General features: G+C 52.7%; 1 protein-coding gene across 1 annotated transcript in view; it reads left to right on the plus strand.

Moving 5' to 3' along the window:
* Positions 1-15,358, plus strand: part of ZHX2 (zinc fingers and homeoboxes 2) — a 162,111-nt gene that overhangs the window by 60,811 nt on the left and 85,942 nt on the right. The window contains exon 2 of the mRNA XM_081266311.1: positions 6,006-6,075. The gene's annotated coding sequence lies outside the window, so the exon portion shown is untranslated. The remainder of the gene's footprint in view (positions 1-6,005; positions 6,076-15,358) is intronic.

Raw genomic sequence — 15,358 nt, forward strand, 5'->3', positions numbered from 1 at the left:
CATCATCTGTCAGTCTCTGGCCAGGAAGACACTGTCTCCCTAAACCAGAGAGATTGGGGTTACATTATTGTCTCAAGAAGCCTAGACTTGGCAGCCAAGAGGAGAGGACACGGCATTTGCATGTCCCAAGCCAGCATGACTTCCTCAGACAGGGGTCTTTTCACCTACCTCTGCCATTCGACTGACTCCCACCCTTTGGGGACCATGCAGAGCCTGGTTCTCCAGGCAGATCCTCCCTTTGCTGTGGTTATTTTGAAGACAGAAACCGCTGCCCGCCCAGAGAGCTTGTGTTTCCAGCTCACTTTTGTCCCTTTTGTGCAGCCTCATTCTCATAGCTCCCCTGGCTCCCGGGAGCTGTAATCGGAGGTGTTTTTATCCTCCTCCATCTGCCAACAGCCGCACCAGAGCCAGGGTTCCCCCCCCAGACTCGACAGAAGGCAGCTCAGGTCAGGTGCCTGGGAGAACTTTTCCCCACACAAATCAGATGGCCCTGTGGCTTGCCCTTTCTAAAGATCGCAGGGTCACAGAGATAAACAGGATGCATCTTTCCATGTAACAAATACTCTTGAGGGCCACTGTGTGCCAGGAACTGCAGATGCGAGTCCCCTCTTTGGTGGCTTCCCATCACTCACAGGTGAAGATTTGACTTCTCCAGAGGTCTTCAGGTCCCTGGGAGAGCTCTGGTTGGAGCCACATGGCTGGCTTCCAGGCTCTGGGCCCCTGGGCCCCAGCTCCACCTGCACAGCTCTTCTCCAAGCTTCCTTTGCTACTTGTAGTTCAGGCCACACTTCTATCTGCAATGTCCTCATGTGCCTTTCCTTGCAATCTTGCCACCATTGTACTGTGCTTGGGTTAGGACAATAATGTCATTGAAGTCTTTGTCCCCAACCCAATAAAGCCAGGGCTCCCCTTATCTCCCCACAGCCTGGCCTGTTGTCAATGTCCCCATCAAGGGTTGCTGAAAGAGCCAAGAACACTGAGCAAAACAGACACCACCCTCCCCATGCCGGGCACCTCTTCCCGGAATGTAGATGGCAGTCGACAGTTTTGAAGAGGAAACGTTTTGAAACAAACCCAGATCAATTCTAGAGTGTAATTCAGTATTCTCATAAACATCCAAGATGTCGAGCTGCACACACACACCTGGGCTGCTCCTGAACTCAGCCTCTTCTGAACTTGGAGATCTCTGTTGAGGAGTAGGTTGGGGCTAGAGGGAGAGATGGCCCAGTTTGCCAGCAATTTCAGGCAGAGTCGAGGTTGGAGAGACTGCATCAGGGGAGATGGAAGGATCATTCAGAGTGTTCTGAGTCCCACCTCCAGTGCTGGACTTTCTACCCTTGTAACTCTGGGTAACTTAGTTCACCCCTTATATTCAGGTTTGCCATTTCTAAAATGGGTACATAAGTACCTGCTCCTCAGAGTTGCAATGGAAAAGAGAGAAGACAAGCCCAGCCCAGTGCCTGGCACAGAGCGTGTGCTCAGGTGGTGTCGGCTACCCTTGGCCACTTGCTAGTGATACTCTTTGGAATTAAAGGCTGCTCTTAGTGACCAAGGGGAAATCTTGTCTGGAAGACAGACAGGAAGTAGAGATGGCCCATTCAGCTTGCAAAGGGACAACCAAGCCCAGACTCCACAGATGGCCTTGTATCTTCACCCTTTTTGACCTTGACTTTCCTCTTGTTCCCAGTCTGTCCCAGCTCCAACCAGAGTATGGGGCTCCCTCATCACTAAAACCCCCCAAATGATGCTGTCACCTCAGGACATAATGACCTGCCTACTAGACCCGAGTTTCTAGCTGATGAAGACAGGGTGGAGTGCCCTGCCTATCGGAGTGGCCCTGGGAGGGAGCTGACTTCTGGGAGCCCTTAAGTAGCTTCCCTGTTCCCCCTTCCGCTCTCCAGCAACTCCACAGGCTTAGACTAGCCAAGGGGAAAGGGGGGAATCTGGGGGGGGAAGTGCTACCCACAGATTTTTCCTCACTGGGCTTTTGCTCTGGGGGCCAGTGCTTTCTGGTGCAGAGTCTAGAGCCAGGAAGACAGGAAGTGTGCATGCTGGGAGCTCCAGGGGCCTAAAAAGCCCTTTCATTCATTTGCAAAGCTCCTGATGAGCTGCTGCTCTGCACACCAGAGGGAGGGCCTCAGGGCTTGCTCTGAGGCAGTGGCTCCTCTCCACGGGGAGGCAGCTCTGTGGAGGCCCCCTGGCTCCACAGTCCCTGGGAGGGAAGTGACCAGCCAGGGACACAGAACAAGCATGTGAGAGAAGCAGGACCAGATTCTGGCCTCCTGTGTTCAAGACCAGTGCATGTTCCCCAGGCTGACGGGGACCAGATGTCTGCCCCTGGGGAATGGTGCCTGCGGGTTCAAGGGTAAACGCCCCAGCTCCGAGGATCATTCCCTGTGCAGCCTCAGCCAGATGCTCTGCTCCTCCGTGCCCAAGTGGCTGCCTCGTCAGTTGAGGATAATAACAGGTGTCGTGAGTAATCAGAGCTGCTAACACACCTGCTTTCGCAATGGTCCTGAGCACTTCAACTGTGTCAGCGCTGTGGGTCCTGCAGGGGAAGCTGGTGCCCGTGGGAGGAGCGAGGACAACATTCAGGAGAGGGCCTAGCACAGCCCTGGAACTGCACAGAGCACAGGACAGGGCACTGAGAAGAAGCCAGCAAGCCAGGGACACAGCAGGGCAAGGTAGGGTGGGGGGAGGGCAGGCTAGACCTCCAGGGCCTCAGCAAGCAGGGCCCGAAGAACTGACCTCTGCAGACACACAGGCTTCTGGTAGCTGCTGCTACCCAGGCCACCTCCTGATGCATTATATTTTCTCACAATCTGCTGTGTTTCTCCCTTTTTGTACCACTCCTTAAGGGAAGGGTCTGAGCTTTATCTTCAATGTCAGTCTGGTGCTTAGCACAAAATCAGATACGTTCAGGTACTCAATAAATGATTAATTGAATATTTAATATATTCAATATTTAATATCAACAGAGTCAATATTTAAAAACTATGCATTATACATTGAAGTCCTTTATAGATGTTGGTACCTGTATCTTCCACTCTGCAGGCATTTCTGCTGTGAAGTAATGTAGTGTGATCCCAGACATCCTTGCATTATGAAAATTTTTTAAAAATCAAAACTTTGGGGGAACAACAGAGTTGCGAAAGACATGACACAACCAAATCAGTGACAAGGCACAGTCCTGGGGAGGGTGGCAACCCATTAAAATGGCCCATTAAATTTTGAATCAAACAAAGAAATACAGCAGCAACTTCAGGGCCTGTATAACCATGGGGCAATATTTGAAGAAAACAAAAATGGGAAACATGGTGGACGGTGACTGGAGCAGGCGAAGGCAGGTGTGGACAGATTCTTCCTCCAGAAGTGAGGGTGAAAGAGCAGTTGCAGACTTTGCTAACGGGGCCAAGGTGGACAGTCCAGCATGGTCTCTACACAAAGATCAGGGAGACCTGAGCAGCAATGCTTCTGAGACCACATGTGGGCACAGTGAGCCATGGAAGGCCAGGGAGTGGGTGGCACGTGGGCAGCAGGGTCAGTTACTTTACACCCAGCTGCTGGTATCTGGTGGTACAAAACATTAATGTGCTGGACATTTGTCTACGCAGCAAGGCGACACCCGCACTTCATTGACATCACTGCCCTAGCTGAGCTAATCCGCTTTACAAAAGCAAGTGCAAGAGTGTAAATAACGTCCAGTTGTCCTTTGTATCCACAGGGTCTGCACACGCAGATTCAACCAGCCACAGCTAGAAAATGCATCTATCTGTAATGAACATGCACAGACTTTTTATATAGCTTTTACATTGTATAGGATACTATAAGTAATTAAAGATGACAGTATATGAGAGGATGTGCAGAGATTATGTACAAATACTTTGCCATTTTAAATGAGAAACTCGAACATTAATAATTTTAATATACTCCAGAGGACCTGGGGCAAATCCCCTTCCACAGGACTAGCAAAGGGGGAGATGAGATTCCAAGTCTGACCCCTAGAGCATGCCATATTTCGAGACAGTATTAATAACTAATAAACAAAGAAGACCAGTTGGTGATAGGGTGCTAAGGATCACAGTGCTAGGTAAACACTCTGCCACTGAGCTTGCACCCCCAGCCCTAGCTGGCATTGAGAAGGGCACCGGTCATTCACCCGTCAATTGTAGTACGTTCTCCTCTTGTAAGTCTATATACTATACCCACCTAACACCAAGTGTGTCACAAGAATATATGGAGGTGAGTAGCTGTAATCAGGAGCATCGGAAACCTTTGTTGTGATGTCCCTCTCCCCATCAGGATCAGCAGGACTACTCTAGTCATACCTCTGGAGCTAGAATCAAAGGATAGCAGCCACAAACTCTCAGAGAGCTCTGTGACCTCAAGAAAGTCACTTATCCTCTCTGTGCTATGATTTTCTCAACTGTGAGACAGGGCTAAGGACACATCCCTTAAAAGTTGGAAGCTGATTAGTTAGTGGAGAAGCATTTTCTAAGGTATAAGGGTTTGTAGAGTATTGTCTTTCCTGTTGGTCTGTGTCTGGACTACGTAGGGTACTTGGTCTCTGAGGACACCTTCTTCCTTACTGGATGGTTCATTCCAAGGGCTGTGGCCAAGAGAATTAAACTCCCTGAAATGAAAATCAGTTAATCGCTGTGATTAAATGCAGAAGTTTGAATATCCCTGCAGGAAGGAGACCCAGGACTTTCGACTGGGGAATTTTGCTGGCCCTTGACGGAACTAAGAGGAGGGAAACTATCTCCAGTCCCCGATGGCTGTTGCTTAGAGCGATCTGCAGTACAGCTGGGACCCCACGCTGACCCCAGGGCCTGAGGGCCCCTGGCCACCCTGGCTCACTGCCCTTCCCTTGAAGCAGGGCCTGCCTGACCCTCACCTTCTCGTTTTGCTTCCCCCACATAGTTCCACAGCCCCGTGAGCAGGGCTTTGAACCTGCTCTACCATCTACTGCTGCATAGCCACGGTGGCCCAGTTGTCACGGTCCAGCCCTTTCCCCCCTGGAGAATGGCCCACAGCTTTCCTCCTCCCATGAATAAAAGCCTCATCCACCAACACTCTGCAGACTTGAACGTGCAGGAGTCACAGGGGGTCTTGTTAAAATTCAGTCCCTGCCGGGACCCTGCCCCTCCCATGAGCTCCCAGCTTGAATGCCCAGAGCCTAGTGCCCGATGGCTACAGAGTGAACACCATCTTTCCCCCATCCGAACAGTGCATCTTTGAGAGCAGGGATGGATGGATAGACTCACCTGAGAATTCTGAAGGGAACAAGAAAAAAACAAGGTTTGCTTTGAAGGTGGCTGGGTGCAGGGATCGAGCCCTAGCCTTCAGCAGCGCTGACTGCACCCGCAGGTGGCCTCTGCCTGGCTGGCCATGGAGCCTCCAGGGCTCAGGCCTCAACTTGCCGTGCTGGGGACACATCCTCAGAGGCTGGCTCTCGCCTTGTTCTTCCAGTTTTCGTTCTCCAAGGGATAATGGAAGCACACAGGGTGAGCTTGGCAGGAGTCTCTCGGGATATAAATACACTTTGGGGGCTTTTGTTTTAAGGCCGAAGCATCCTTCCGACTGCAGGCCTGAGCACAGAGCTCCCCCTAAGCCCTCATCCAAATGGAACCACGTGTGGCCTGCTGCTGGGAGCAGGCAGGGGCGACTCCCGGGACACTGAGTGAGGTCAAAGAGGGCCCCTGGCCCACCCCACGCAGTTTCCCCATCAGCTTCGCTCTCCTGAAAAGCCTGCCTTACAAGGAGCTGCTGACTCATCCAGGGTTAGGGGCTTTTTTTTTTCCTTCCTCTCCCTGTCTCAGAATCGCCACAAAGCCCAGAGATTTTGAGGTTGGCTTAATGAGCAGCTTGGTCCTTATACCGATTCCTCTTCCTTTCATCCTCCCACCTTTACCCCAGTCTCCCAGTGACTCAGTCCTGCTGGGAAAGAGAGATGGTCACCCCATCCTCTGCCCTGCTGCTAACATTGAGTTCCTCTCCTGCAGGTCTCCACACACTGGCTGCTCTCGGAGCTGAGCTGGAAGGAGGTTCCCAGGATGTAAGCCACACGAGATGGTGAGTGACGTGTCTGTCGGTGGTCACAGGTTGGGTCTCAAGGGAGAGGAGAGGGATGGGAGGAAGGGACAGGCAGCTGGCCGCTGGCAGCCCTGACAGTTTCCACCCACGTGCACTGGGAGCAGCACTGTGCTGGGGATCTCAGGGCCAGTCCCTTGGAACTTGCTAGGTTCCTGCCAGTCCTTCCCCAGGAGCGAACTGAGCCTGCAAGTGTCTGAGCTGTCCTTTCTCTGCTCTGATGACAGCAGCTCAGACTTACCATCCAGAAGGCGTGTGCTTGGAATTGTATTCAGAGAAGCTTTAGCCAAGGCTCAGAACAGAGAGGGAGATAGCTGGCTCCACGGTGTGCAATGGAGCCCTGAGGGGCAGGGACTCAGGCAGGAGGAAGGCTGCTGAATGACACACCCCCTCTCTGTGCTGCCTCTCTGTGGCAGGTTCTGCTGCAGAAGCCACTGGATGAGATGACCATTGAGTCTCTCCAGTGACCTCACACCTGTTGGCCAGCTGTACCTGAGCTAACACTTTATGTCCATGATGGGTGGGCAACTTGCAAAGCATGGTGGGAGTTTTGCTGAGGCTCAGGGTGCTCCCTCCCATTCCAGAGCCACAGAGTTACCAGCCAGCTGCACCATTGAGAATTGGGCCCAAGATCCAGGCCACACAGACCAGAAGGAAAGGCCAGGGAAGGTGTGGCAAGACCACCCACCACCACTCCCCAGGAGGCAAAGCGGGGAGACCCAGACAGGCGGCTGGACCACAAGCATGACGTCACTGAGGGCAGTGGCGGCCCTCTAGCAGGGGCAGGAACTTGTGCCCAAAACCTGGCCCACTGGGCGTGAGAAAAAAATTGTACTCTGGATCCAAATGGGACACCCATGGCACAGGGGAGGGTGTGAATAATGAGACATGGCTGTCCTTTGTGCTGTGCGTCTGGGTCTCCTGCCCCCATCAGCTGCAGCAATACTTCCCAAAGGCCCCTGAGGGCAGGGCGCTGTGGGAGGCCAGAGATGGTGTTCTTCTCTCAGAAGCTGGCAGCCTGGATGAGAATCGAGTTTGACAGTTGCTGCGCATGGGCTGTGAGTGCAGCTGAACCCTGAAGGGTATCGGGGGAAGGGGCGGGGAAGAGGAGGAGGAGGAAGGCTCAACAGGGAATCTGAGTCTCTTCTTGGCTGGTCCTTGCAAGTCTTCAGGCAGGAGTTGAGCTTCAAGGACAGAGCTGTGTCCTTGCACTCACTGGACCCCAAGTAGGTGCTCAGTAAATCATGGTGATAAAGTATCCAAGAGGCAGTTCCGGGAGGCGGTGTCAGTGCTTAGTGGCAGTGACCCTGGATTCAAGTCCTGGCTGTTCCACTGGCTGTGGGGCCTCAGGCAAGTTGCCAGCTTCTCTGTGCGTTGCTTTTCTCATCTGTATAATGGGGATGGGGTAGTAACCATCTCCCAGAGTGGTTGTGAGGATTCAAGAAGGTCATTCATATAAAGCTACTTGGCCCCGTCTCCGACCTGGTGAGCACTCAGTGGCTGTTAGCCCTTCTTCTAGTTGTGGGTGAGACTCAGGGTTGGGTCTGAGATGAAGCAAGGGGTCCACTCTGAGCCCATTCTCTACAGCAGAGACACTGTGGCTGGGGACACCATTTCTCCTGCAGTCTCCCTCTGACGGTCCCTCCTGGTTCTGACACTGGTCCAAAGCCAGAGGCAGCTCTGCCATCTATTGCTAGCTGCACGACTTCTCTAATGTCCCCTTCCCCCAGTGAACGAGGACACCATATGCCAACATCCTTCCCTCTCAGAAGTGATCTTGAAAACTGGAAGACACTAGCACACAAAAACAGGCTCCATCGCCACACACGGAAACCGTGGAAGACTTGAGTTTGAGCAGTATGGTCTTGGTCCCCACTCCACATCAGTCCCCGCCCCTTCCCCAGGGAGGTCTGGCTGTCCCCAAGGCTAGAAGATGAACAGCTTGTTACTGGCTTCCCAGAGCAATGCTTCCCTTGGCAGAGGCAGCAGCAGCCACCACCCCAGGATTTTTACTGTATTTCAGATAAATTATATCTGCGTGGAACACTCTCAAGGTCACACTTCTTACTTTAGTACAAGGCCTGGGGCTATAGAATTAGCTTGCTTAGGGGCCTCCCTTGTGGCTCCTCTGCCCCATCTCACCGTGACCCTAGCTGAGCATAAGATCGTGGTGCTGGCCAAATTGTTCATGACATAAGCCCAGCCCCACGCCCAGGAGTCTAAAAACACACCAGGTTCTTTTTCCTGGTATCTGCCAAGCAGCTACCACCTCTCTCTGCCTTGGGTGGGAAGCAGGCAGGGATGAAAGGGTCAAATGGCCCCGGCTGCCAGGGAACTGTGCTGAGGCACCCCTGCTGCAGAGATGCTGCCACGGATTAGCGATGTCTGCCAAGGAGGCTAGAAAAAGGACCGTGACCCAGATGCCACTCTTTGCCATCCTTAGACAAAGTGATGTCTAAGGTCATCGTCCTGCTTCCACTCTTCGTGGTTTTAAGTCCATCAGCCTTTTTGTTCCTGATGATTAGAGAGGCAAGGCCCGGCAAACCTCGCTCACCTGGACCACTTCAGGACCAACCCAAGTGAGCAAGAAGTCTTCATCCCAGGGCCTCCCCACGTGGGGCGCTTGGCTGTCTCTCCTACAGGAACTCATTTTGGCCCCCGTGAGTGGACTGATACAGAGAGGAGCCCCGCGGTCTGTGCTGAGCAGGTGTGACCCCAGCTGAGCATACTTGACCTGTACCTCCAGGCCACTGACTCTGGCCTGAATAGCACTGATGCTCTCACAAAAGCAGGGAGTTTATTGAAGTGGAAAATCATTCAGTGGGCAGCTTGGCCTCCATCTGAAATGGCCAGGGAAATTGAATTAGACTTCGCTGCACTTGCTGCAGAGAAGCTGCTTTTCCAGAGTTCACACTTGTGTGGTGCTGCAGGGTAGTCCAGAGCGAGTTTTCCTTGAGTTTCGTGATCTATAAAATGGGGAAATAACATCTCGTGGTTTGGGAGAGTAAATGAGATAAGAGGTGAGCTTTGCTCTTTGAATAGGGTCCGGAAAATCGGTACAGTTTGATTTTTTTTTTAAAAAAAGAAAAAACCAACATAGTTTTCAAATGACTCCTGTTAGTCTTTCAAGGGCTTTTCCTTTTTGTTCCTGATGATTCTTCAGTGGAAAGTGTTCATTTAAATCCCACACTTGAGGCTCTGCTCTGGTCTTCTGGGAGGAGTGGCTCCCAGGGTAGCACAGGGAGTCCCCCAGCACAGAGTTTCTCTAGCAGGGACCGGGCTGCGCAGCACCTGGACCATGTCCTCATTGTCCCTTCTATGCAGTCGTGTCAGCAATCGAATCCACTCCCTCCGCAGGGAAAGGCGGGACAGGAAAGGTGAGCTCGTGCCACACTGATGCCAACAGATTCGAGTGTGCACGCACCCAGAGGATGGGCTCTCCTTGTTAAAAATGGGTTAGACTTTTGAAATGGAGCTCCACCCTCAGTCTAAGTCTTTGAGAATCTGCAGGAGAAAGAACAAGAGGGGGCGGGGGGAGGAAAGGAAGAAAAGGGGGAAAAGAAAGAAAGACTGCATGAAGCAAGGCTGGAGAAGCTGTGCCCTGGTCACAGGGCCTGGTGTGGGTGGCTACAGAGGGCTTGCAAGCACAGCTGAGCTCATTAGGACCCCTGGGTTTTGGCTGAGGGCTGGGATTCTAAGGTGGGTGACAGACAGGTGCGTACCTTATCCCAGCCACCTGGAGCATCTGGCCCAGGGCCCTCTGGCTCACCAGGCTGGACACCCTCACTCTTTGGTCTTCTCTTCTGGACTCAGAGCAGAACTGCTCTGCAGCTCGGGCCCTGTCCCCACCTGGGGAGCCACCTGCCCCATGAGGCCCCACCCCCCAGCTCCACAGGCTGCAGAGAGGAGACTGTCCCCACCCTGCTCTTCCCTTCTCCCCACTCAAGCTCCACTTCCTAGCATGGTGGCCTTGAGGGTCTCTATCTTCATCCTTGAACATCCTTGAACAGTCTCAGACTCTTCCCTCCTGAGATGGAGCTGAGGGAGGCTATGAGGCAAAGAGGAGGCCTTGAGGCCAGAGTGCATGGCCAGCATGAGGCCAGAGAGTGCATGGCCAGTGTGAGGCCAGAGTGCATGGCCAGCGTGGGCTCACTGAGGAGCTGTCACCAAGAGGCCAGGGAAGACCAAGGTGTCATAACAAAACTCAGTGCAAGTCCAGTAGCTTCCTCTGAGGCCCTTGTCCCCTCTTCTTGGCTCTTACAGTCTCTACCACCCAACACGAAGCAATAAAGCAGAGTCCTTAAGATCATGCTGTAGGGATCAGACTTGGAATCTCTTCTCCCCCTTTGCTAGTTCTGTGATTTCAGACAAGTTATTTAACTTCTATGAGCCTCGGTCTCCTCATCCATAAAATGGGCCGCCTCATAGGGTAGTCAGGATGACTATGTTGAAGACTCATAAAAGCTTATGAGTTTCTGGAATGTGCCTAGGACAGTGCCTAGCACAGAGTAAAAGTGGTAACAAAACCACTCAGTAAATGCAGAAGTCAGTGTGTGTGTCACGGTCACTTGACTGGCTTCAAAAAGATGGCAAGTTGCCTACTACAGAAATGAAGTGTTTCCTTCTGCCCATGGGTTCAGAGACCCTGGAGGAGGGAGGATTCCTGCAGACAGGGGAGACAGGAAGCTCAGCAAAGGCACAGAGGCAGACAAGCATGGGCATTTGGGGAGTGTCAGGAAGCCTGGGTTGCTGGGGCAGGAGAGCCTCGTGGGAGCACGTGGTGGCTGAGGTGGGCGAGGAGGATCAGTGCAACCCAGGAGTCCTCAGATGCCATGAGAGGGGCCAGACTGCCTGCAGGAAGCAAGAGGTGATTTTCAGAGGTGTGATGCCTTGGGCTCAGACAGGTGGGAGGGTCAGAGGCAGAGGCTGGGTGGCAGCCAGTCTGATGGAGAGAGGGAGTAACCAGCTGGACCCCGGTGGCCACAGCAGGGATGGAAGGGTGGGAGGCTTGCTCCAGAAACAACTCTGAGCAACACCTGGCTGGACTTGGGTGGGGAGGGAAGGAAGGACTGAGAGCAAGTCCCAGGCTCAGTTTGGGAACTGTAAGAGAAAATGACCCTGGGGTTCACCAAGTAGTAGCCAGACAGAAAACGTGGTGGATGGAGAAGTGGCCTGGGAGTGTGGCCTTCCATGTGCCCGTGGAACGTACGTGGAGCAGAGGGCAGCATAGACCAGCTGCTTCCGTGGTCTCAGGAGCCCTCGGATGGAATCAAGTTCTGGCTCAGCTACCTGGCCAGCTGCATGGACGAGGAGGGGTCATTTAACTTCACTGAGCCTCAGATCTTCCTCTGTATAGTGAAAATTAAGTGGTTATTATCATTACCAACCTGAGAGGGCTTCTAGGATCAGTACATGTAAAACGTTAGGAACTGTCTGGCTGGGCGGGGGCTGCAGCTTGGTGGGGAGCACTGGCCCAGCAGAGGCAAGGCCTGGTCCCCCCAACCCATTTAACATAAAAATGTTAAAAACTACATCTGGACCCAGTAAATACTCTCATTTGAGAGCCTGTTACCCACCATTAGCATTGCTGTTAAGTTTGGATTAGTGTTTGTGACATCATCCTAGTGGGGACGTCCTGCATAGCCCTGGAACTCAGAAACCAGCTCAGGGAGCGAGGGATGTTTTGGGAGTCACCAGCATAGAGGCCATTGACGGCCAACCTGGTGGCTGTGCTCCTGCTGGGGTAGGGAGAGGAGGAAGAAATGCGATCGCCTGGGACTTCTTCAAATATGTCACCCTCCCTAACTGTGTCCCCCTCTCCCTGCCCTAGCCTCCCAGCCTCCTTCCCTATGAAAAATCAGTGTGGCCTCGCATCACCAGTTTCAGGGTAGACAGCAGGCCCATGGAGAAGGCAAGGAGCCCGAGGGTGGGCTCTCCCAGGGACAGCTCAGGCCAGGAGACAGCCGGGCTGGGGACAGAGCCCTGGAGTGGCATCAGCACTTTGGGGGCAGGACCAGAAGCAGCAGTTCCATCAGGAAACTGAGCTACAACATCCCACCTGCCTCTGGTGTGACGTTCATCCACCCTGACTGACTACATGTAAGGGTCCGTGGCAGGCACTGGGTCAGGTGCAGGTTCAAGGGCATGTGAGGTGATCTTGGCTCCTTCCCCCAGTCCTATGAGTGGACCCAGTATATCTAAGCTACAGGAGAAAGGAAAAGTGAGAAATGGCATCTCACCCATCCCTTGTGTCTGTCTCAAGCTTTGTCCTGGTCACCCTGCCCTAAACCCTGTTTCGTGTGTTTTGGAGCCCAAAGTTTTTGATCAAGAAAATGATAATACCTGAAATTATTAGATAACAATGCTTAGTGGATTTGTGATTATGGTAGACTTTGGGTTATAAGATAGAAATCCAATTCAAGTTGACCTGAGTGTAAAACAGAAAGGTGGTCCATGTAACTGGAAAGTCTGAGCTGGCACCCAGCTGGGCCCAAACAATGACAATAGGAGTCCTCTCTGCAGCCCTGTGTGGGCCTCATTCAGGCAGGTTTCCCACACTGACACTGTGACAGAGTGGCCACCAACAGCTATTCCCATGGAAAGAGGATTTCGCTTCCCTAATGGTCCTCACATGCCCTGGGATTGAAAGACCCAGGCCACATGTCCCCCTGTGAGCCATCTGCAGTGGTGGACCATGCTCACTGGCCAGGACTGGTCACATATGCCCACCAGGCATTGCCAGACCACAAGGACTGAGATCGGTGGGTGGGAACATTGGGGAAAGGGGGGCTACCAAAACCAGCATGCAGTGTGAGAGTCTGCAGGGCATTCAGCACCCAAGATAATGGACTGATTATTGTGGCTGTAATTTTCAGAAGGGACCCAGTGGGAAGCATGGAACTTGGGGTAGGCCTCTGCGTCTAGACTACATGTGAAACAAATCCAGTGGCCTATATTTTTGCAGAAGTGATGTCCCACCTGCGGGTGCTCCTCTGTAGCATGCTAAAGTGTCACGATGTACTGATGTGTCTCCCCCCAGAACCAGGGAGTAGACCTTCAACTTACTTTAAGTGGGAAAAAAGGCACTGTCTACATCTCCTTTACTTTGCTTTCCTTTTTCTTCTGTTTTATCATATCATTATTACAGCCAGCCTACTGGGTCTGGCTTTGTATGGCCAGTGAGCGAAGAATGGTTTTGTATTTATAAAAGCTTTGCAAAAACAAAACAAGATTACAAGAGAGATGGTGTGTCAGTCCATTGCATGTTGCTATAACAAAACACCTGAGGCTGGATAGTAAGTAAAAAAGAGAGTTTATGAAGCTCACAATTTTAGAGGTTGAAAGTCCAAGATCAGGTGGCCACATCGGTCTGGCCTCCAGTGAGGGCCTGTGGGCACATGGCATCACAGTGGCAGGGGCACATCTACAAGAGACACGCAGTGAGACAGGAAGGCAGAGAGACACAGAGTCAGGAATTTGCTCCTGTTATGACAACTTGCTCACACTGGGCCTCTGAGGGGACTATGTTAATGTCCTGATAGGACAATGCCACTGTGACCTAAGCCCCTTCCACTAGGTCCTTCCTCTTAAAGTTCTACTACCTCGACAGGGCTCCAGTGGGGATCAGGCTTCCAGCACAGGACCCGTTGGGGGACATGCTCATGCCATATCCAAACCTCAGCAGATCACATGTGACCTCCCTCTGGCCCTTCAGAGAACACAGTGCTGACCTCAGAAAGCACCTGGGCTGTGGTGTCCCCTGGACCTGGTCTGGACACTGCCCTGGAAGACCAGGGCCCCATGGGGCCTTTAGCTACCAATGCCACGGGACCTTCCCTGCATGGTGACATTAGTGACATTTGCAGCAACAGCAGCAGGCCCTGTGCAGGCACCAGCAGAGGTAGGAATGGGGTAGCACTTGATCAAGTACCGTCTCCTCTGATCTTCCAGTCCCCAGAGGCAAGGACACACAGCCCTGGGCCGCGTTCTGTGTGTGGAGACCAAGGCTTGGGGGAGCGAGTCACCAGCCCCAGAATGTGGCAGAGCCAGACGGGTCCCAGGCAGTTGGGCTGCAGACTTTCCTGCTTTGCTTCCCTGCCATTGCCTTTCGCTCTCCTTTAGAGCAAGAGAAATCTTTGCCTCCCCCTTTAATTCCCTAGCCCCCACCCCCCACCAATTTTTTGGCAAAACTCCTTTCTACTATAAAAGGGCAACTGAAAAAGAGAACTGTCAGAAATGGCTCCAATGAGCCACGCATGGGGCTCACACCTGTAAACCCAGCAACTCAGGAGGCGGAGGCAGGATGATCACTAGTTGGAGGCCAGCCTCAGCCATTCATTGAGGCCTTCGGCAACTTAGTGAGATCCTGTCTCAAAATATAAAGGGCCTGGGGATGTGGCTGAGTGGCGATGCGCTCCCGGGTTTAATCCCTAGTACCAAGAAAAGGAAGAAAGAGCTCAGGCACAAACATCAAAAATGTTGGTTTTGACAATCATTTATTTGTCCATCCATCAGTCCACCCATCCATTTGTCCAGCAGACACAACACAGCTCCAAGGACCTCCTGAGAGCCCGCCTCTTTGCCATTGCCATCTACAACGCCTCAGCCATCACATCCTCCAGATTCATTGTCACCAGGAGGCTCAGAGGGACACTCACTACAGAGTACCAAGCACTTGATTAATATGCTGGGATTCGGGCCGCACCAGACTTCTTCAGCCCCCTCCCCCGCCCAGTTACCATGACGACATTATTTTAACAAACAGCTTCTTAATATTTAATGAAAATTGTGCTTCTGACAAGCGAGCAGAAGAACAACCGCACTACAAAGGGCTGAAAAGGGTCCACGAGGATATTTTTGCACAAAGCCATCAGTGTCCCCGATCCCTGTGTGCCGTTGGCTGCCAGAACACGCCAGCTCTCTGGGGCAGGGAGCTCTGCGATGCCAGGCCTGGGTGATGCACAGCAATTGAAGGTTGTCACTTTTTTAACGCAGAATGTCACAACGGCTCCGCAAGGAAGGGGTAGCGTGATAGCGTTATTAAACACTCCTGTGTACACCAATCTGCTCAGTTCACCCCCCGCTCGCCTGAGGCTGCTAAGAGCCTCGTTTGCTTCCTGTGTCCTGATTGGAGCTGGAGCGTTAGGCAGCCCAGAGCTGAGGCCAGAGTGAGAAGCAGCCGGGCCTCTTCCTCACGGCACCATCTGTCCATCGGATTCAGTAGCAGGCAGGTGCAGGGATCAGGGGATCCAGCCCTCTGCCCTCG

Source organism: Spermophilus citellus (assembly GCF_964194105.1).
Source record: "Spermophilus citellus genome assembly, chromosome: 14".
In the NCBI taxonomy this organism is placed as follows: Eukaryota; Metazoa; Chordata; class Mammalia; order Rodentia; family Sciuridae; genus Spermophilus; species Spermophilus citellus.